Source organism: Homalodisca vitripennis, chromosome 4 (assembly GCF_021130785.1).
Source record: "Homalodisca vitripennis isolate AUS2020 chromosome 4, UT_GWSS_2.1, whole genome shotgun sequence".
Lineage (NCBI taxonomy): Eukaryota > Metazoa > Arthropoda > Insecta > Hemiptera > Cicadellidae > Homalodisca > Homalodisca vitripennis.
In genome coordinates, this window is record NC_060210.1 from 117,004,505 (window position 1) to 117,024,830 (window position 20,326).

At 34.6% G+C, this 20,326-nt stretch overlaps 1 protein-coding gene across 3 annotated transcripts in view; it reads left to right on the plus strand.

Moving 5' to 3' along the window:
* The first annotated feature begins 4,610 nt into the window (after window positions 1-4,610).
* Window positions 4,611-20,326, plus strand: part of LOC124359989 (rho guanine nucleotide exchange factor 17-like) — a 108,796-nt gene continuing 93,080 nt past the window's right edge. For all 3 annotated transcript variants that reach the window (XM_046813205.1, XM_046813207.1, XM_046813206.1), the window contains exon 1: window positions 4,611-4,782. The gene's annotated coding sequence lies outside the window, so the exon portion shown is untranslated. The remainder of the gene's footprint in view (window positions 4,783-20,326) is intronic.

Sequence of the window (20,326 nt, forward strand, 5' to 3'; positions counted from 1 at the left end):
AAATAGTCTATTCTTACTAGTAATGTAGTTTTTTAGGTCCGCCGTAAAACAAAAACAACCCCAAAGTAACAAAATTTCACCTTCAACGCAATAAAATTGAAATAGTGTTGCGTCATAAAAATAAGTTGACATGTTGACGCTTACCAAGTGGGTGATATTGGTGGGTGGGGGGAGGGTGGGGGGAGGGGGCACCGGCAAGTCAGTTTACGGCCGATTAGCCGTTACACCCGATACTCCGTGAGTCACGGGCTTTCTTTGGAGTGACCTTGACCTTGACCTTCGGCCTGTGGTTCTGGAGCCTCGTGTCAGGATCACGCATAGAACTTATCTTAGCATCCTGTATCACGTACGCCAGAGAAGCAGCCAATATGTACCCACATAAGTTTAAAGGGTGAATTAATGTTTGGTGATTTCCCCTCTCCTTACCATCGTCATAATATATTAGTAAACGTTCAGTAGATTTGTAATTTTACACATATTAGTACAAATTATGTAATGCCAAGATATTATTAAATAGCCTATATAATATAATAACAGTAGTATTGTTGTTTTTTAGTTGATACAAGAAAGTATAGGAGGAACTCTATTGACTTAAGTATTTGTCTTAACTTTACCCCCTCTTTCAGTTAACGCTGGTTATACAGATTTTCACATATAGTAGTTTCTACCAAATCTGGGTTTACAGGATACTTCAGAATAGAAATCTTATATTTTGTCTTGTTGGATATTGAATTCTGTGACAAAAACTAAATCTGTTTCCAGATTCTCTATACTCTTAGAGTAGACGAAAAACGAACATTCAAATTTCCAGTGATATGAAGAATTCTTTGAACTTCATTTGTAAGTTATTGGAAATTGAAGACGTATTGTGAATATTGGATGTCTTGAGATTGGCTCCATTCAAAATCAGATTGAGTTATAATTTTGGATTTTTAATCTATTCCTGAAATATTGATTGACATTGGTTTTCATGATGAGGTATCACTCTAAAGGTCATTCCATTTAATATGTTAGAGGTTTATCCCCCCCTCACCAAGGCATCGTTTCTGGAAGATAGGTATAATTTTGGAATATCTCTAGGGAAAGTTATTACAAATCCCAAAACAAGTTTTGAACATTCTGATCATAAGTCAAGGATTGGATGTGGAGATTTTGAAACATATGTTTATCTATTAGGTTCCTATGAATTATTCTGAACATCACAGAACTGTTGGGAATATTATTACTTGTTCAAGGTTGTAAATGCCGTCACCTGATTAAAAAAGAACCTTCTATAGCAACTGACGGCATTTTAATCAAATACTTAAGGTATGTGTATAAGCATATGTCTTTTTGTAATCTTTAAATTTATTCTCCCTACAAGTTACTTTTCCATCGTTTAAAACACAGTTTGTGCGACTATTTAACTGTGGTAACAGTACTTAGATGGAGAATTACCGACCAATTTCAAAAGTACTAAATATTAGTTCCGTAATTTAATTAATGTTTTTAAATACCGGTATGCGTTTTAAAATTATATTTGGTATTACCTGTTCTTAAAAAGTACTACAAGGTAGAAGTATGCCACACCGCGTAACTAAAACGGCTTCACTAATGTTCCAGGCAAAAGTTCAAATCTATAGCACATTTTACTCTAGAGATGTCCTCCTGACAGATAGACAGAAAGGAAATCGTACAAAAAAGAAGTTGACACATACAGAACTCATTCTTGTAGAAGCTTCATACAAAATGTAAAGTCTACATATGAAATCTTTCTCGACATATCCTTCCAAATGGTACATGCAGATGTTTTCCCCATTGGATTACATACCAGTGTTTAAATAATAAAATTCTACACACCAAGGCACTATAAAATAATGTTGTAAGTGTTAGGATAGTTATTTAGACAACAAGTGTTAATATGTTACATGTTCTTGAGTGTATTGAGTTTGTTTACAAATTTATTTAATTTACTATTTTCTCATTACCATCATAGTTACCAATAAAACCAGTGTAAAAATATTCTCTAACACTCAGCCAAATCCCACGTAGTAACATGCACAATCATCGTAATCAGTATTCCTCATACAGAAATGAAGCTTCATGTACAATTTCAAGTGTATGGGTCAGTTCGTTTTCGAGATATCGTATGGAAAGACAGAATTGAAATGTTTCCAGCGCACTGCGCTAATGCTCAGTTACTAACCAGTGGCTAAACAGCAGTTACTGATACAATAGACAAACCAATTAATTTCGTTTCGTTATTGGATGCACTACAGTAAGGCTGTCCTATACTATGTAGGCCTAATTGAAGACCTGACGCAAGACCAATGTGGCATATGAGTTATGTGTTGAGAACTATATTATTGGCGTTCGCGATTTGTTAGTTATATCAAACATATTTATAAAACATTAGTCTCGTCGATGAGGTACTTAAAGTGGTTAAATCTTATCATATACGAAAATGAATGTATTAAGTTTAATAACTATTACTCGAAACTGGTTAGGGTTAACCGTGGAGTTCCTTAAGAGACAGTACTGGAACACAATTAAACACTCTTTATGAATAAAATTTAGAACATTTTAAACAAAAATAGTTTTAAGGTAATAATAGTAATAATATTATTTCTATATTTTGGAATAAATGTGAAAGATAAAACTAGTCAAACTAGTAAATAGTCTTGTTGTCTGTTTGTCTGTGAGCTAACGACGTATAAAAAGGACATAGAGACTTTGAACTTGGTACGTAGGTACATCTTGGAAGAACCTTGTTCATTTTAAGATCAAAAGGCTGAAGAGCAGTACGTCTGTCAGGCAGCAATATAGTTTTATCTCAGATTTATTATTCTTTTAATGTAAAATACGCTATCTGTAATTTGTGGCTTATACTTTTGTTCAACTTGGAGATCCCACATGTATTAAGACAGAGTATTCTTAAAATCCTGCTATTATCCTCCCGTCTGTCATCTGCGCGAAAACTCTTGATACAAAAGTCATGGAGACTTGATACTTGGTAAATATGTTCTTCTGGACCCAAGAAAGAACCTTTATAATTATTGATCAAAAGGTCAAAGGACAGTCCGTCCGTTTGTCCGTCTGGCCCTTAGAGACTTGAAATCTGGTACATATGTTCCTCTTGGTCCGAGGAAGGACCTTATTGAATTTGCGCTTGTTAAGGTCTTGGACAGTCCGTCCACCTGTCTGTCTGTCTGCCTGTATTTGCAATAACTCATAATAGAAAGGCCAATTAGAGACTTGCAATGTGACACATAGCCATTCTCTTGATCCAAACAAGGCCGTAGCCAGCGAGGGGATCCAAGAGGTCCGAAAACCCCCCAAATTTTAAATTTGCTCAATTACCTTTTTTAGCAAACGATTATTATTTAAATAATTCGGTATTACTGACATGTATTGCTGAAAGATTGTTCTCAACAAAGAAACGGGTCAAGGATTTTTTAAGGAACAAAATTGTTACTCTCTGTCCACTACGGAAAAATATATAAGTTGTCTAGACCCTCCAAATTGTTCCTGGCTACGTTCTTGGTTCCAATCTTTATCATCAGCGTCTGTTTCTATGCCTGTCCGGTTACTCTTGATAGAAAGGTCCTAGAGGCGTAGTGTTGGTTTCTTTTGGTCCAAGAAAGAATTGGTTTGATTTTATAGTCAAAATGTCAAAGAGCAGTCCGTCTGTCTACATGTCCATCTGAGCCAGAACTCTTTTGTAACGTCCTGTCTGGACTTCATTACTACGTTGTATCAGTTTATTAAAAATAATAACATACTTTGTTTTGTTATATTGCATTATACCATCCACCCTTCTTGTTCAAGATGTGAGCTCTGCAATATTAAAAAGATATAATTCACATTGTATTATGTAAGCCAGTGTGCGTTTTGTAGCTGGCCCAGGTTAGGAAGCGTGATATTTCAACATAACCTGTATTGTATATGTCAGAACTCATTACTCATGTTAATAATGCATAACAGCATGAGTGTAAGATGGCGCCGCTATACATGAGCGCAATACTCCGGTGTAAATCAACGTCAACACATCTCTACTGGAGGCAAATTATTTCATTGTAATGTTTCTATAATGTAAAGGAAATAACAAAAACATAGTTTAAAGGGAAAAAAACGATAGGACATTTTACTAGGTACACATTTTTACTTAGTTTTAGAGCTCTTGGCGTAAAGTATTTTGAATTACATAAAAATGTACATCTACAGTGTTTTTATGTTTATGAACCGACATTTATACTCTTGTAAAAGTGTACGCATTTACTTATTTAAAATGTATAGTAATTTTGACTTTTGGGCAAATATATTGTAGAGCCACATTAGCGGCAACCAAAGGATTTTTACTGCATGTTCACTCTCTAATTCATTGAAACCCAAAGCAAAGAGTTGTAAAAAAGAAACATAGTTTCAGACCACAATACACTGCCAGAGTCGGGTTTCCACGATCTCACAGCAATAATTGGAGTATAAACAGAAACAGCTGACAGTCTGTTGAGGTTATGTTGCCAGGAGCGCACATTGTTGCTGCACGAACTGGCAACACTGGCGCTTTTTTGTTGAGAGGTAAACCTGCCCCCCCCCGCTACCGCACCGCTGCTAGACAGCGGCCGCCCGCAGCCGGTGGAGTCGTGCCGAACCGATGATCGCTCGTGGCGTGTCCGTATCGTGTGTGAGGATTGTGACTGTTCGTTCATTCCGACTTTTTGTGTTTGTTGTTGCAGGAGAGTTGTGTTGTGACAGGATCCTTGGATAGCGACGACCTCAGGGACTGCGAACGCATTGTGTGGGGTCAGTGAGTTCATCTTTTTATTACACGCTATTCTGGTCTGACAGTCGGATGGTTTTCATTCATAGTTTGGACAGATTTTAGTGGCCAGGTAGAAGGAATGTAGATTGCTGGAATTTATCGCTCTTTTCAGTCATCTTTTTTCTGACGACACTGAACACCTGGAGGCTTTATCATTCCAGGACCTTATTGTCCGATTTGTGCTCAATTTATCATTTTGCAATAATGTAATCGTCAGTTATGAAAGCAAGATTGTTTACAAAATCGAGTAGCATACAAGAGTGGTATTTTGGACCAAGGAATTTCAAAAGTAAATAAACATTTTTGCAATCACCGGTAGAATTGTTGAAGTTTACCGTAATATTATAGGTAGTACGTGCTGGAAATGTTTCTGGGATTGTTTTAATGTTGATAAATAATACTTGATAATAATAAAAATTCTACTTAATTTATTTTATCGTTCAAAAATAACAGCACTCAATTGATATAATTTAGAATAAAAAGTTGAATTGAATTTTAAATTTGAAAATGAATTGAGGGTTTACCGGCTAGCATCTTGAGTATAAATACGGAATCAAAAAATCTTGTTTGAAACACAATTAAAAAAAAAAAAACAAAGAAAATCTCATAGTCAGTTAATGGAATTTTCTAATATGCATTATTAATCATTGCTGTATAAACCATATACTCTTTTTTCGTAGGCAATAAATGGAATTCACAATTAACATGTAAAAGTCTCTCTAAAAAAAACATGGAAGCGTTTAAAATTTTTTTCAACGTTCGAAAAAATGTATATATGATGAACTGAATTCAGTTTGAAACATTTTAAGTTTGTGAACGAGTACGTCAAAAATAGAGACAGGTGTGTGTCCAGGGGTATCCTGGCCTTACTCAATACACACTGCTTTAAAAAGGCGAAATCCCACTTCCGGTAACCAAGAATACTGGGTGTGTTTTCTGGATTTTTATTGGGAGGGAAACAGTAAAAATCCTTTTGCACTTCCCTATCCTATTGGTGAATTTTGGGATTCTGGATAAGTGGAGGACGATTTGGGTAATTGTAACTAAAACATTAAAATCCCAATTCTGAAACAAACATTTGGTTTGAGTATAACATTTTAGTTTGTAATAAGCTAAAAATAAAGTTATAAAGTAATAGCGGTATATAAACTTTAGTTGAGGGATAGTCCGAATACAAATCTTAGGTAGCTTATGAACAATTTAACAATTTAATTATACTTAACTCAATTAATAACATACGAAACTCACAATTACTTGACATTATGGTTATCCTAATCGACACACTTATTGTGATTTGGTTGTAAATCCGATAGTAAATAAAGTGATATAACACTTTTCATGTCTCAAGATTGGCTGAAGTAAACACCGACTTTAAAATTTGTTAGTCTAAGAGCCGAGCAAAAATTTCCATGGTATGAGCAAACAACCTGGGGTTTTCTTTAAAACGATAGACGAATTTCTCGCAAGAAAGAAATCGGTCGCCAGCCACTCTACTTTTGGCGAGGTCGAAATGGAAGGATACTGAAAGGGTTAAAAATATCAAACGATAGTTTATTCTCAGATATACTTTTTCCTAGCTTGATATACTTAAAACCGACCGTCAGACTAATAAATAATATTTATATCACCGTCAGAAAACTAGACCCAAAGTGACTGAAAACATGTATATGGTTAGCTGAGCTGGTTCAACATTTATTTAAGTGATAAGTGAAAGTCGAAAATATTTGAGAAAAATATTATTTCATATTCTTAACCCTTTTGATGCTCTCCCGTTTGAACCTCCGATGTCTTTCTTAAAGAAAATATCTGTATTGATAAAAATTGATAAAAGTCGTGTAGGTACTTATACAATGTAAATTGGCTCCCAGCTCCTGGACTATCGAGATTGGTTACAGTCCAACATCGACACTGGCATCTGTCACCTGGTTGAAGATATTGGATACCGTTAATATTATTTTAATGAACATTACTATTACCGTAAGTTAACCGACATTCAATTAAGAGAGCACTAATTTTAGCAAGAGAAAGAAATAAGGAGAGGATAAAAAAGGAAAAATTGGGGGTTTGCCTTTTTTTTAATCTTGTGTAAGACGAGCGAGGTTTGGTCGGTACACAAAATATTTGGCTTACCGGGTTTTGGTCAAAAGTGATTCCAAGCTAAAATACAAGAGCAAACGTGAAACTCTCTTAATTATTAGTGTAGGTCATGGATATCAATATGTCTACGTTTATTACATTAGGTATAATTTATAGAAGACAAAATCTATACATTTTTCCTCTTTTCTTGGATTTTTAGATTCTATTTGATTTATTGAACTCTTTGATGAAACTGCATAGAGATTGAGGATTCAAAGAACGTTTACAATCTTAGACACTAATAAATTATTCATTGGTCCTACCAATTAATTATTTCAGAACCTAGTAGTGCAAAATAATATCAAGTAATGTAATATTTGTATGGCTGTTAATACAGCTAGACTGACAGAACGAACACCAACGAAAGTGCAGCTATAAATAAAGTGCTTGATCTTAGCAAAATTACTAATTTTTCCTTTTTTGTAAATGAATGGATGGAATGGAAATTTGTGGACCTGGAATCAAATTTCCATAAATATTTCCCAAAATAACACGGGTAAACAGTTTCTGTTTACAGCGGATTGTTTACTTGGTCGTAGTAACTTACAAAGAAACCAAACCTCCTTTCTATAATTGCAAACTAACAGCAATTAAAAGTTCTAATTGAATTGTGTTAGTTAAATAACAAAATTAATTTTACGATGAAGAAATTCAGAAGTAACATTTTATATTTCATTACACCCGTTTCTGTATTTAAGGCAATACGTCAATAAATTGTGCCTTGTAATCTTATTAGCCCAGCACATAAAACGAACTTGATCGTTTATTAAAAGATAGCAGATGTGATATTAAAAAAAAACTATACTAATAAGTGAAAGGAAACAGGATTTTCCGGAAATTTGCCATCGTTCAGTGATACAATATAATTCATAACACTACGTTTCGAGATCTGTAATATGATCTCTTCAGACTAGTCTAACAAAATGGATTTAAATTAGAGAAAACTACCAAAAAGTCTCAATCCCTTAGTTATGTTTTGACTTTTCTAAAAATGCCTTATGTTCTTTTTTCACACATATTTCTTCCTCTTGTGCATTAGTTTTGAATTACAAATAAATACTTTCATAAATTAGGTAAAATTTATTTAACGAAATGCTTTATGATTCAATTAACATTGCATCATCCCCAGATGGCACAGTTCAGCATGTAATCATTTAGATACATGACCCTGACTGTACACTCTCTATATACTAACAAGGAAAGAGTTACGGTAGATTATCATAGGAATGCGTCCGCTAGTACATATAGAACTAAAGTAGTTGAATATGTTTTGAGGAATTCAGATAGGTCGTACATGTCCATTTTAGAAATATAATAAAAAATGTGGAGAATTGTTAATTATCTCCGATATTTAGTGCAATTTCCGCTAATGACTCAATCTTTACCCTTCCACCAAGTTATGGCCAAATTACTACTATGAATCCTTTATGAAAATTATATGTTTTAAAACTGCATAACAGGAAACATAATGCTATGGAAAATCAAGCCGTGTTGTTAAAACAATTTTAGGATATAAATCAATCCCAAATTATTGCTTGCAGTTCCCCAGGGATTCCTGATAAAGCGCTTGTTCAGACTAGGGATGGATCGCCACGAGTGGCGTAACATGTGGGATGGGGGGTATAAAACTCCATCCTCCCCCTAACCTAGAAGCATAAAAAGTAAAAGGTCGTATAACAGCAATCCAATTTGTTTGAAATTCCAGTTGCACGTTTTATTTTAACTAGGCCTGTCCAATTTATTCAAATCAGTAATTTATTTACATAGTTAATGAATTCGCACAGGTTTCTTTAATTGATATTATCTATTTTGAAAAACAAATTGTAGCAGATTCGTAAATTTATAAATAGGAAGTATTATACAAAATTGCTACATTTTCATTGCCAAAACAATATGCTACTCGATTAGTTTGTAATATGAAATAAAATTGTTTTTGCTATTAAATATGTTTAACTCGTTTGTTGTAATTTTAAGTAAAACTTTGTTCTAACAATACTACGTCATCTCGGAGAACGAAAATCTATCAATTTTGTCAGGAAGGGGAGCACACGGGCAACCCCCCCCCCCGCTTTTGGCCCCTGTTTTGGTTTGATCTTCAATCACGTTCTCGCCCCCCCCCCCCGAGGAAAACCATTACTCCATGACGGTATCGAGCTCAAAAATGCTCACTTACTTTAACGTTTTATTGCACAAATTATATATTTGATATTTAATTTGTCAACATTGAACTTTATTCTAAAAGTATTATTGATTTCTCGAATTGTTTTGTAACCCAGAAACAACCTCTAGCTAGCAATACGCCGCTCGAACGCCCCCTACTGTTGAGGTTTATTTGCTTTTGTCACAGTTTATAATGTAAAGCAGTTACCAGCTCAAACACTAGATCTTTCGTTCCACGATTTCTTCTTCGTTCTGATGAAAGCCAGGCGGCTCGAAACAGCAAGAATGGAAAATCCCAGTATACACCAGGTGATGAATTGTTCTGTAAGAACGAGAAGGTGTCTTTACATTTTACTATGTTACATAGTTCGTCCTCTTTCCCTCCGCTTGGTCCAGAAGGAATGTGTTTTAAATCGTCTTGTTTCGACTTGAGTTCTCTTCATCTAGAGTCATGCAAAGAGAGCAGCAGATTCATCTATAACTTCCAACCCTAGGATGAAATGAGTTGGTAATAAGGATTCTTTGAGAACAAGGGTACAAAATTCCATTCGTACATGGCATATCCAAATCCAAAATAAGGATTGCTTGATTACAAGATCCAAAATCCCTTCTATATAATACAGCACATCCAAGATACCCGGAACTAGCCATACACGATGCAAATGCGTCTGACGGTGACATTCACGTTTAACATGTGATTTCTAATCACAACAACGATAGATGTATAAGCATGTACTATGGTAATAACCTGTTTATTTATAGTAGGTACCATATTACATAAATATAAGTATAAACTTGAACAATACGGTTTCTCGTGTAAAAATATAATAATTATTTTAAATAATTCGTATGTTGATATTTAACCCATTGACTTCATTAACTAAAACTTAGTTACCTTAACATTTTACTATAAAATAAAATACGTGTTACAAAGTAACTGAATTCCTTTTTTTTATTATAATGTGACAAATATTGGGGCTATATAAAAGTTGTAGTATAAAAGTATTTTAATTTACATAGTCGTACTGTGTAAATAAATATTAACGTAAACATTTTTTTATCTTCACACCTGCAGTAAATAGGATGTAATACGTAAAAAATAATTCAATTCACGTTTTTGGGTCCAGTTTTAAATCGAATTAAAAAATCTACTTTATTGTTCACCAAAGTGCGTTTTTTACAAAATCCTCTATAATGATGTTTAGCATTACAAATGTTATAATTTAGATTCGACAACCGCATTCCAGACAAGGATTTTGGAACACTCAATACTGTATTTAAAAAATCAACGAAAATATTCTCAAACGATTTTCAAGAGTTGATTTTGTGCGGAAATGTTTGTTCACTTCACGATTCTGGGATCAATTCTCTAAGTCCTTTCTATAAGGCGTTATCTCACAGAAGGACTGTTTCTTTACCATCTTATCTTAAAATGAATAAGGTTCTTTCTAGGATCAAGATGTATCTATCTACCAAGGTTAGAGTCCTTTCTATAAGGCGTTATCTCACAGAAGGACTGTCCTTTACCATCTTACCATAAAATGAAAAAGGTTCTTTCTAGGACCAAGATGTATCTATCTACCAAGGTTAGAGTCCTTTCTATAAGGCGTTATCTCACAGAAGGACTGTTCTTTACCATCTTATCATTAAAAATGAATAAGGTTCTTTCTAGGATCAAGATGTATCTATCTACCAAGGTTAGAGTCCTTTCTATAAGGCGTTATCTCACAGAAGGACTGTCCTTTACCATCTTACCATAAAATGAAAAAGGTTCTTTCTAGGACCAAGATGTATCTATCTACCAAGGTTAGAGTCCTTTCTATAAGGCGTTATCTCACAGAAGGACTGTCCTTTACCATCTTACCATAAAATGAAAAAGGTTCTTTCTAGGACCAAGATGTATCTATCTACCAAGGTTAGAGTCCTTTCTATAAGGCGTTATCTCACAGAAGGACTGTTCTTTACCATCTTATCTTAAAATGAATAAGGTTCTTTCTAGGATCAAGATGTATCTATCTACCAAGGTTAGAGTCCTTTCTATAAGGCGTTATCTCACAGAAGGACTGTTCTTTACCATCTTATCTTAAAATGAATAAGGTTTCTTTCTAGGACCAAGATGTATCTATCTACCAAGGTTAGAGTCCTTTCTATAAGGCGTTATCTCACAGAAGGACTGTCCTTTACCATCTTACCATAAAATGAAAAAGGTTCTTTCTAGGACCAAGGATGTATCTATCTACCAAGGTTAGAGTCCTTTCTATAAGGCGTTATCTCACAGAAGGACTGTTCTTTACCATCTTATCTTAAAATGAATAAGGTTCTTTCTAGGATCAAGATGTATCTATCTACCAAGGTTAGAGTCCTTTCTATAAGGCGTTATCTCACAGAAGGACTGTTCTTTACCATCTTACCATAAAATGAAAAAGGTTCTTTCTAGGACCAAGATGTATCTATCTACCAAGGTTAGAGTCCTTTCTATAAGGCGTTTATCTCACAGAAGGACTGTCCTTTACCATCTTACCATAAAATGAAAAAGGTTCTTTCTAGGACCAAGATGTATCTTATCTACCAAGGTTAGAGTCCTTTCTATAAGGCGTTATCTCACAGAAGGGACTGTTCTTTAACCATCTTATCTTAAAATGAATAAGGTTCTTTCTAGGATCAAGATGTATCTATCTACCAAGGTTAGAGTCCTTTCTATAAGGCGTTATCTCACAGAAGGACTGTCCTTTTACCATCTTACCATAAAATGAAAAAAGGTTCTTTCTAGGACCAAGATGTATCTATCTACCAAGGTTTAGAGTCCTTTCTATAAGGCGTTATCTCACAGAAGGACTGTCCTTTACCATCTTACCATAAAATGAAAAAGGTTCTTTCTAGGACCAAGATGTATCTATCTACCAAGGTTAGAGTCCTTTCTATAAGGCGTTATCTCACAGAAGGACTGTCCTTTACCATCTTACCATAAAATGAAAAAGGTTCTTTCTAGGACCAAGATGTATCTATCTACCAAGGTTAGAGTCCTTTCTATAAGGCGTTATCTCACAGAAGGACTGTTCTTTACCATCTTATCTTAAAATGAATAAGGTTCTTTCTAGGATCAAGATGTATCTATCTACCAAGGTTAGAGTCCTTTCTATAAGGCGTTATCTCACAGAAGGGACTGTCCTTTACCATCTTACCATAAAATGAAAAAGGTTCTTTCTAGGACCAAGATGTATCTATCTACCAAGGTTAGAGTCCTTTCTATAAGGCGTTATCTCACAGAAGGACTGTCCTTTACCATCTTACCTTTAAAATGAAAAAGGTTCTTTCTAGGACCAAGATGTATCTATCTACCAAGTTTAAAGTCTCTAAATCCTTACTATAAGGCGTTATCTCACATAAGGACTGTCCTTTAACCTTCTTACCTTAAAATGAATAAGGGTCTTTCTAGGACCAAGTTGTATCTATCTGCCAAGATTTAAGTCTAAAGTTTTAAGGCGTTATCAAACAGACGGACAGATAGACGGATTGCCCTTTAACACTTTGGCCTTAAAATGGATAGGGGTTCTTCCGAGGACCAAAATTTATCTATGTACCAAGTTTAAAATCTCTAGATCCTTTCTATAAGGCGTTATCACACAGACGAACAGATAGACGGATTGCCCTTTAACACTTTAACCTTAAAATGGATAGTTATCACACAGACGAACAGATAGACGGATTGCCCTTTAACACTTTAACCTTAAAATGGATAGGGGTTCTTCCTAGGTTCAAAATTTATCTATGTACCAAGTTTAAAATCTCTAGATCCTTTCTATAAGGCGTTATCACACAGACGAACAGATAGACGGATTGCCCTTTAACACTTTAACCTTAAAATGGATAGGGGTTCTTCCAAAATGTACCTATGTATGAAGTTTAAAATCTCTACATCCTTTCTATCTAGAGTTATCGCACGGATGGACAGGACAACGATACAATTAAGTCAAGAAGGCCACGTCGGCTCCTTAATGATAATATTAAACCATTGCCATAACGAACCATTATAACAGTAGTACAGAACAACGCGATATAGAGACAGGACAACGATACAATTAAGTCAAGAAGGCCACGTCGGCTCCTTAATGATAATATTAAACCATTGCCATAACGAACCATTATAACAGTAGTACAGAACAACGCGATATAGAGACAGGACAACGATACAATTAAGTCAAGAAGGCCACGTCGGCTCCTTAATGATAATATTAAACCATTGCCATAACGAACCATTATAACAGTAGTACAGAACAACGCGATATAGAGACCAGGACCGTGGCTCAGAGAATATTTTATATTTTGCAATCAGTGAGAACCATCGCATGTGACGCATCCATTATTTGAAACGATGCTTCCCAACGACCTCACTTATTTTCCACAGTTGCGCTATGGAAGCTAGATTAATGTTCTTGGAAAGCGAGCATGCGTCACATCTCCGTCAAAAATTGCCAGACGGTTCTGCGAGCTATAGTCTAGTTTGAATAGAACCAATTAAGTTTGTTTTGAAAGTTATATTGTTGTTATTTTATATCTTGTTCCAATACGTTATATACATGGATTCTTTGTTTAATGGTCGTCAATTTTTCATCGGAAGTAAGAATTATTAGTACAATGTTATTGTTAAAGTGTTATACTTTTCAGTACCAATAAAACATGGCCAAATATAATTAATTGTTACTTTTTGCCTATATTATGGTAGGAATGATTTGTATACATAACAATATAATTCTCTTAAACGATATTTACATTACTGATCGTCATTTCTATAAGTCAAAATTCATAAAAGAATATGTATTTCCCTTAATTGGAATAGTGTGAATGAACTTATTATGGTTCGGAATTGCTGTAAAATTGAAAACCTTGCTTTGTATTTCTTATGAAATCATTTATTAACGGAAATTTCTAAACCTCATTCCCTATTTGGATTTAGTACGAAATGGAGTACACCTTGGTAAGAATATCATTGCTAAACCTCATTCATAATTGGTAATGTGAAGATTGAAATCTTCGTGGTTCGGAATCTTTATACAACTTAAAACTTTGGTTGGCATAGTTATTGAATTAGTTGTTAACAAAACCTGCTAAACACTATTCCCTGTTTGGATTGGATTTAGTACGAGATGAAGTATTACTTGGTTAGAATATCATTGCTAAACCTCATTCATCATTGGTAATGTGAAGATTGAAATCTTCGTGGTTCGGAATCTTTGTAAAACTTGAAATCTTGGTTGTCATAGTTATTGAATTATTTATTAACGAGGCTTGCTAAATACTATTTCCCATTTGGATTGGATTTTGTACGAGATGGATTGGTTGGAATATCATTGCTAAACCTCATTGACAAATATTGCTAATGTCAGAATCAAATTTGTTATGTTTCGGAATCGCTGTAGAAACTGAAAACCTTGGTTTGCCATCGCTTATTAAATACTTTATTAACTGAACTTGCTAAACCTCATTCTCTATTTGAAATGCATTTGTACGAAATGGAGTAAATCCTGGTAAGATTATCGTTGCTGAACCTCATTCACCATTGGTAATTTTAATATCGAAATTATCGTGGTTCGGAATCGCTGTAAAACTTGGCTAAACCTCATTGATCATTGGTAATGTCAAGATCGAAATCTTGATGGTTCGGAATCGCTGTAATACTTAAACATTGGTTGTCATGATTACTGAATTATTTACTATCTAAACCTACTAAACCTGATTCCATATTTGGAATAGATTTAGTACGAGATTGAGTACTACTGGGTTAGATTAATTATCATGGCTAAACCTCATTCATCATTGGTAATGTCAAGATCGAAATCTTGATGGTTCGAAATCGCTGTAATACTTAAACATTGGTTGTCATGATTACTGAATTATTTACTATCTAAACCTACTAAACCTGATTCCATATTTGGAATAGATTTAGTACGATATTGAGTACTACTTGGTTAGATTATCATGGCTAAACCTCATTCATCATTGGTAATGTCAAGATCGAAATCTTGGTGGTTCGGAATCGCTGTAATACTTAAACATTGGTTGTCATGATTACTGAATTATTTACTATCTAAACCTACTAAACCTGATTCCATATTTGGAATAGATTTAGTACGAGATTGAGTACTACTGGGTTAGATTATCATGGCTAAACCTCATTCATCATTGGTAATGTCAAGATCGAAATCTTGGTGGTTCGGAATCGCTGTAATACTTAAACATTGGTTGTCATGATTACTGAATTATTTACTATCTAAACCTACTAAACCTGATTCCATATTTGGAATAGATTTAGTACGAGATTGAGTACTAGTGGGTTAGATTATCATGTCTAAACCTCATTCATCATTGGTAATGTAAAGATCGAAATCTTGGTGGTTCGGAATCGCTGTAATACTTAAACATTGGTTGTCATGATTACTGAATTATTTACTATCTGAACCTACTAAACCTGATTCCATATTTGGAATAGATGTAGTACGAGATTGAGTACTAGTGGGTTAGATTATCATGTCTAAACCTCATTCATCATTGGTAATGTCAAGATCGAAATCTTGGTGGTTCGGAATCGCTGTAATACTTAAACATTGGTTGTCATGATTACTGAATTATTTACTATCTAAACCTACTAAACCTGATTCCATATTTGGAATAGATTTAGTACGATATTGAGTACTACTTGGTTAGATTATCATGGCTAAACCTCATTCATCATTGGTAATGTCAAGATCGAAATCTTGGTGGTTCGGAATCGCTGTAATACTTAAACATTGGTTGTCATGATTACTGAATTATTTACTATCTAAACCTACTAAACCTGATTCCATATTTGGAATAGATTTAGTACGAGATTGAGTACTACTGGGTTAGATTATCATGGCTAAACCTCATTCATCATTGGTAATGTCAAGATCGAAATCTTGGTGGTTCGGAATCGCTGTAATACTTAAACATTGGTTGTCATGATTACTGAATTATTTACTATCTAAACCTACTAAACCTGATTCCATATTTGGAATAGATGTAGTACGAGATTGAGTACTAGTGGGTTAGATTATCATGTCTAAACCTCATTCATCATTGGTAATGTAAAGATCGAAATCTTGGTGGTTCGGAATCGCTGTAATACTTAAACATTGGTTGTCATGATTACTGAATTATTTACTATCTGAACCTACTAAACCTGATTCCATATTTGGAATAGATGTAGTACGAGATTGAGTACTAGTGGGTTAGATTATCATGTCTAAACCTCATTCATCATTGGTAATGTCAAGATCGAAATCTTGGTGGATCGGAATCGCTGTAATACTTAAACATTGGTTGTCATGATTACTGAATTATTTACTATCTGAACCTACTAAACCTGATTCCATATTTGGAATAGATGTAGTACGAGATTGAGTACTACTGGGTTAGATTATCATGGCTAAACCTCATTCATCATTGGTAATGTCAAGATCGAAATCTTGGTGGTTCGGAATCACCCTAAAACTGAAAACATTACATTACATTCATCATTCATTCATATGAAGACCGTGTCACGCTTGTCGCTGTCTCACTGGAAATGAGGTCTCACGTATTACAGTGTTGTACATTTCCTGCAGACCGAGTCTAACCGTAGTTTGCTTCGCTCAGCCAATAACACTAACAGGTATACAGCCGACACAGCGTTGTTCTGTTTGTAGTCGATTGTTTGTCAATGTCACTCACATTGCCAACGTGAATGAACCAATGGCTGTTACGTCAATAACGTTACGACAGCGTCACCAGGAACGTGAGGGAATACATGCCAAGTCCGCTCCTGGACTGCCAACCTGTTCACAATAGACCGCAGATCTGCCGTTAATATTCCGGTCATCATTTTGTCTTCCTGCTGCCTCCATTGACGGGTGAAAGTGGAATACTAGTGTTGCATCTTTAATTTATCAAGAAAACAATCGTATTTTTTTCGGTAACTTTAAATTTTTTTGATTTTATTGTTACGAATATATAAATATACTAGCGGTTGCTCACGGCTTCGCACACAAATTCTTTCTAAAAAAAAGACACCATTGATGTATTATTTTAAAATACGTTCTAAACACTCCTGAGTGTGTTACCTTGGAAAATGGTAACTAAAAGATATTCGAATCTCCTGATCCATTTCAAATTTAAATTTTAAACGCACAGTTTTGGAGCCCGGATAGTGAAACTGTCAAAATTCTCATTGTATATTTCACGATATTAACGAAATTCTCGAAATATTTCGTGGTATTTGATTGAATAACTGCTGCGGTTTCAGTAAAAATTTATCTATTTTGAAATCCTGAAAGACAGCTTTTCAGTTAAAACACTGATGATTTAATAAATAATAGGGATCTAAGTAATCTTGAAACGGAAGTAGCCATATTTTAGGTACATATTATTTCCTGTTGTTGTATATTACATATTGTTTATGGTTAATAATGAAATTGCGATTGACCTTCTTAGAGTACCTGTCAGTTATGTTAGTTTACGCTTTGTGCGTGCATGAGCACTTTTGGTTCGAATAAATCATATTTCCGAAGCTTTTTTGAGTTTGCCATGCTGACCCAATAAAAGAAAAATATGTAAGTCTGGAAAGCCTGCATCGACTAATAATGTACACTTCCGGTCCTTTTAATTTACTTCCGCTCTAATGTATCTCAGGTTCCATAGTTGATTTTGCGTTAATGTGTCGATCAAGAAAATATATGGTACATACGTAGGTTTAAGAAGTCTACTTTGGCCAAAAAATGTATACTTATAGTCATTGTAATTTAGTCCGGTTTGAGGCATTTCTCACGCCATATTTGAGTTTGCCTTGTTTCCCCGATCAAGAAATACTCGTATATACTTACACAGGACTGATAAGCCTACCTCTGACACAAATAAACTAAATTGGGTTTTATAACAGTCTTTAAATCTTTAGCAAAAGTTACGTAGCAACTTTATCTTTGACATCTACATTGCGCTACTGACCAATTACTGCATAATTAATGTAAACTAAGATTTACAATTAAAATTAAATTTTTACTAAAACTTCCATTTTTTTGTATGGATAAACTCTGTGCTTCAACAGTGATTATAGAAAATATTGAAGTAAGGATTGATGTCACTTTTAACCTCATCCTATGCTTTAAAGACTATCGGCTACACGTAAAGAAATTTTAAAATAGCTCTTTATTTAACTAAACATAATTTTGTTGGAATATTATAATGTTTACATAAAACAATCGGTTACATTTTACAGGTTCTTTCAATTAATAAAATGTGTTTGTTACAATGCATTCCTTTTGGGAGTGTTCAAAACTTAAGAGGACAAAGGAACGGAGCCCTTAAGTCGTACAGAAAAATCCTTCCAAGGTACGCCTAAAGGGTCCAAGATAAAAAGTACAGTATGTATGATACGAATTTCTTATCTTTCATGCTTTTTTCTGGGCATTAATGAATCAGTCAGTTAGTCAATTACGACATCTATGTAATGTAAACTAAATTGTTTCAGGGATCCAGGAATTCTTAAACTAAAAACATATAATTTTTAAAATAATATTTCTCTGTTCTTAAATAATTGGTGTCTTTCCCTTTTTATTCTTTATAGTTTAGGAGCCGGGGACCAAGTTCCATTGTATAAGCACACAACTTAGTTTTTGTAAAATCGATAGCGGGATTCTTTCTAAGAAAAACATCGATCGTTAGCCACGCTAGCTTTGGTAGGGAGTCGAAGTGGGAAGGTATCAACTGTGTTAACGATACTAAACGATATCGATATTTTTCTTAGATCATATTGAACCTAACTTGACACACTTAAAACCGATAGTTTGGCTTGTAAATAACAGTTGTACACTGTCAGACAACTAAATAAAGAGACTGAAAGTTGCCACTTTTAGGGTTCTTGAAAGATTTAACACTTATTTACTTCTCTGGCGGATAGTTTTAAGTTTGCCTAGTTAATAAATAAATATATGACAAGGTAAAACTTGTTATAATTTAATATTTAAAAAAATTTTGATATCGTCCCATTTGAACTCCACCAAAGCTATCAATTTCTATGTAAAATTCATCCATAAATTTTACGAAACGTTAGGTTTTGATTTACAATACTCGTGAACTATAGGTGTAATGTGTTTTGTAATTCTTCAAAAACTCTATGTCCACATTTTTCTTAGAACAGATTTCGATCACGAGTATTCTATATCGGGACATCTTCATCGTGCTTAATCGTTCATCGCGTGCGCCACTCCAGAGCTAAGTATCACTGACACAGATTTCTGCCTTCCGGCAAACGGTAACTTCCATCCCTAACATTGTTCCGCGTGGTACCAAAAACACTTTTTTGTATATTGTTATGTTTTTGGGAACTTTTTGGGTCGGCAATCCTAATATTGACTTGGATACAATAACCAGAAAAAATTGTCACATCTTCACGATAACGTGGTGTCAAAGTTGTAACGTGTTACTACTTGAATGGTGACTCTGCTGGCGCCAGGGCGGCTGTACAGCTGAGTCAACTGATGCGCAGACGCTGTGCTGTGATTCTGCTGAGTGAAGGTGGTGGAGGATCACAGAATCAGAGCATTGCCATGCCCCTTCAAGTTCTCAGAAATAAAACGGTGCATCTGTATTGGAGCAACAAATTTGATCTTTTAAAACCCTACTTAACGGTTCGCTGTGTACTTCTTTACTTTTATTAGTTTAGTACTTAAGTTCTATAAGTGAAGAAGAGATCAGATTGCAGATCTCGAAACGTAGCGTTACTGATTTGTTGTATCACTGAACGATGGTAAATGTCCGGAAAAGTCATATTTCTTTCACAATCCTTCTATCGTCAAACAAAACCTCAAACCTTATTGTTTATTATACAAGTCTATAAACATAACGTAGCTGTTTTGGAATGGTCGACTCAATGTGAGTGTTGGGTCTAGTCTAGGTGTCTATGATGTCAAAGCGATGTAAAGAGTTCATTTTGAGCTTCTTCGTTGATTTTTGGGGATCTTTTTATGCAACATGACTCCAGATCCCAGGATTGAAATGTGTGTGACAACGTCAGATTCCAAACGCTGCTCAGGAAATCCATACATATCCTTATAACGTTCAGATCCGGTTCAAATGTATTTGGTTATAACTAAGTGAATGGTCTCGGCGCGGCGATTCGTCATGGACTCAACTGAAATGAACTAAAATAAAATAATTTTACTTTTATTGTCAAATGGG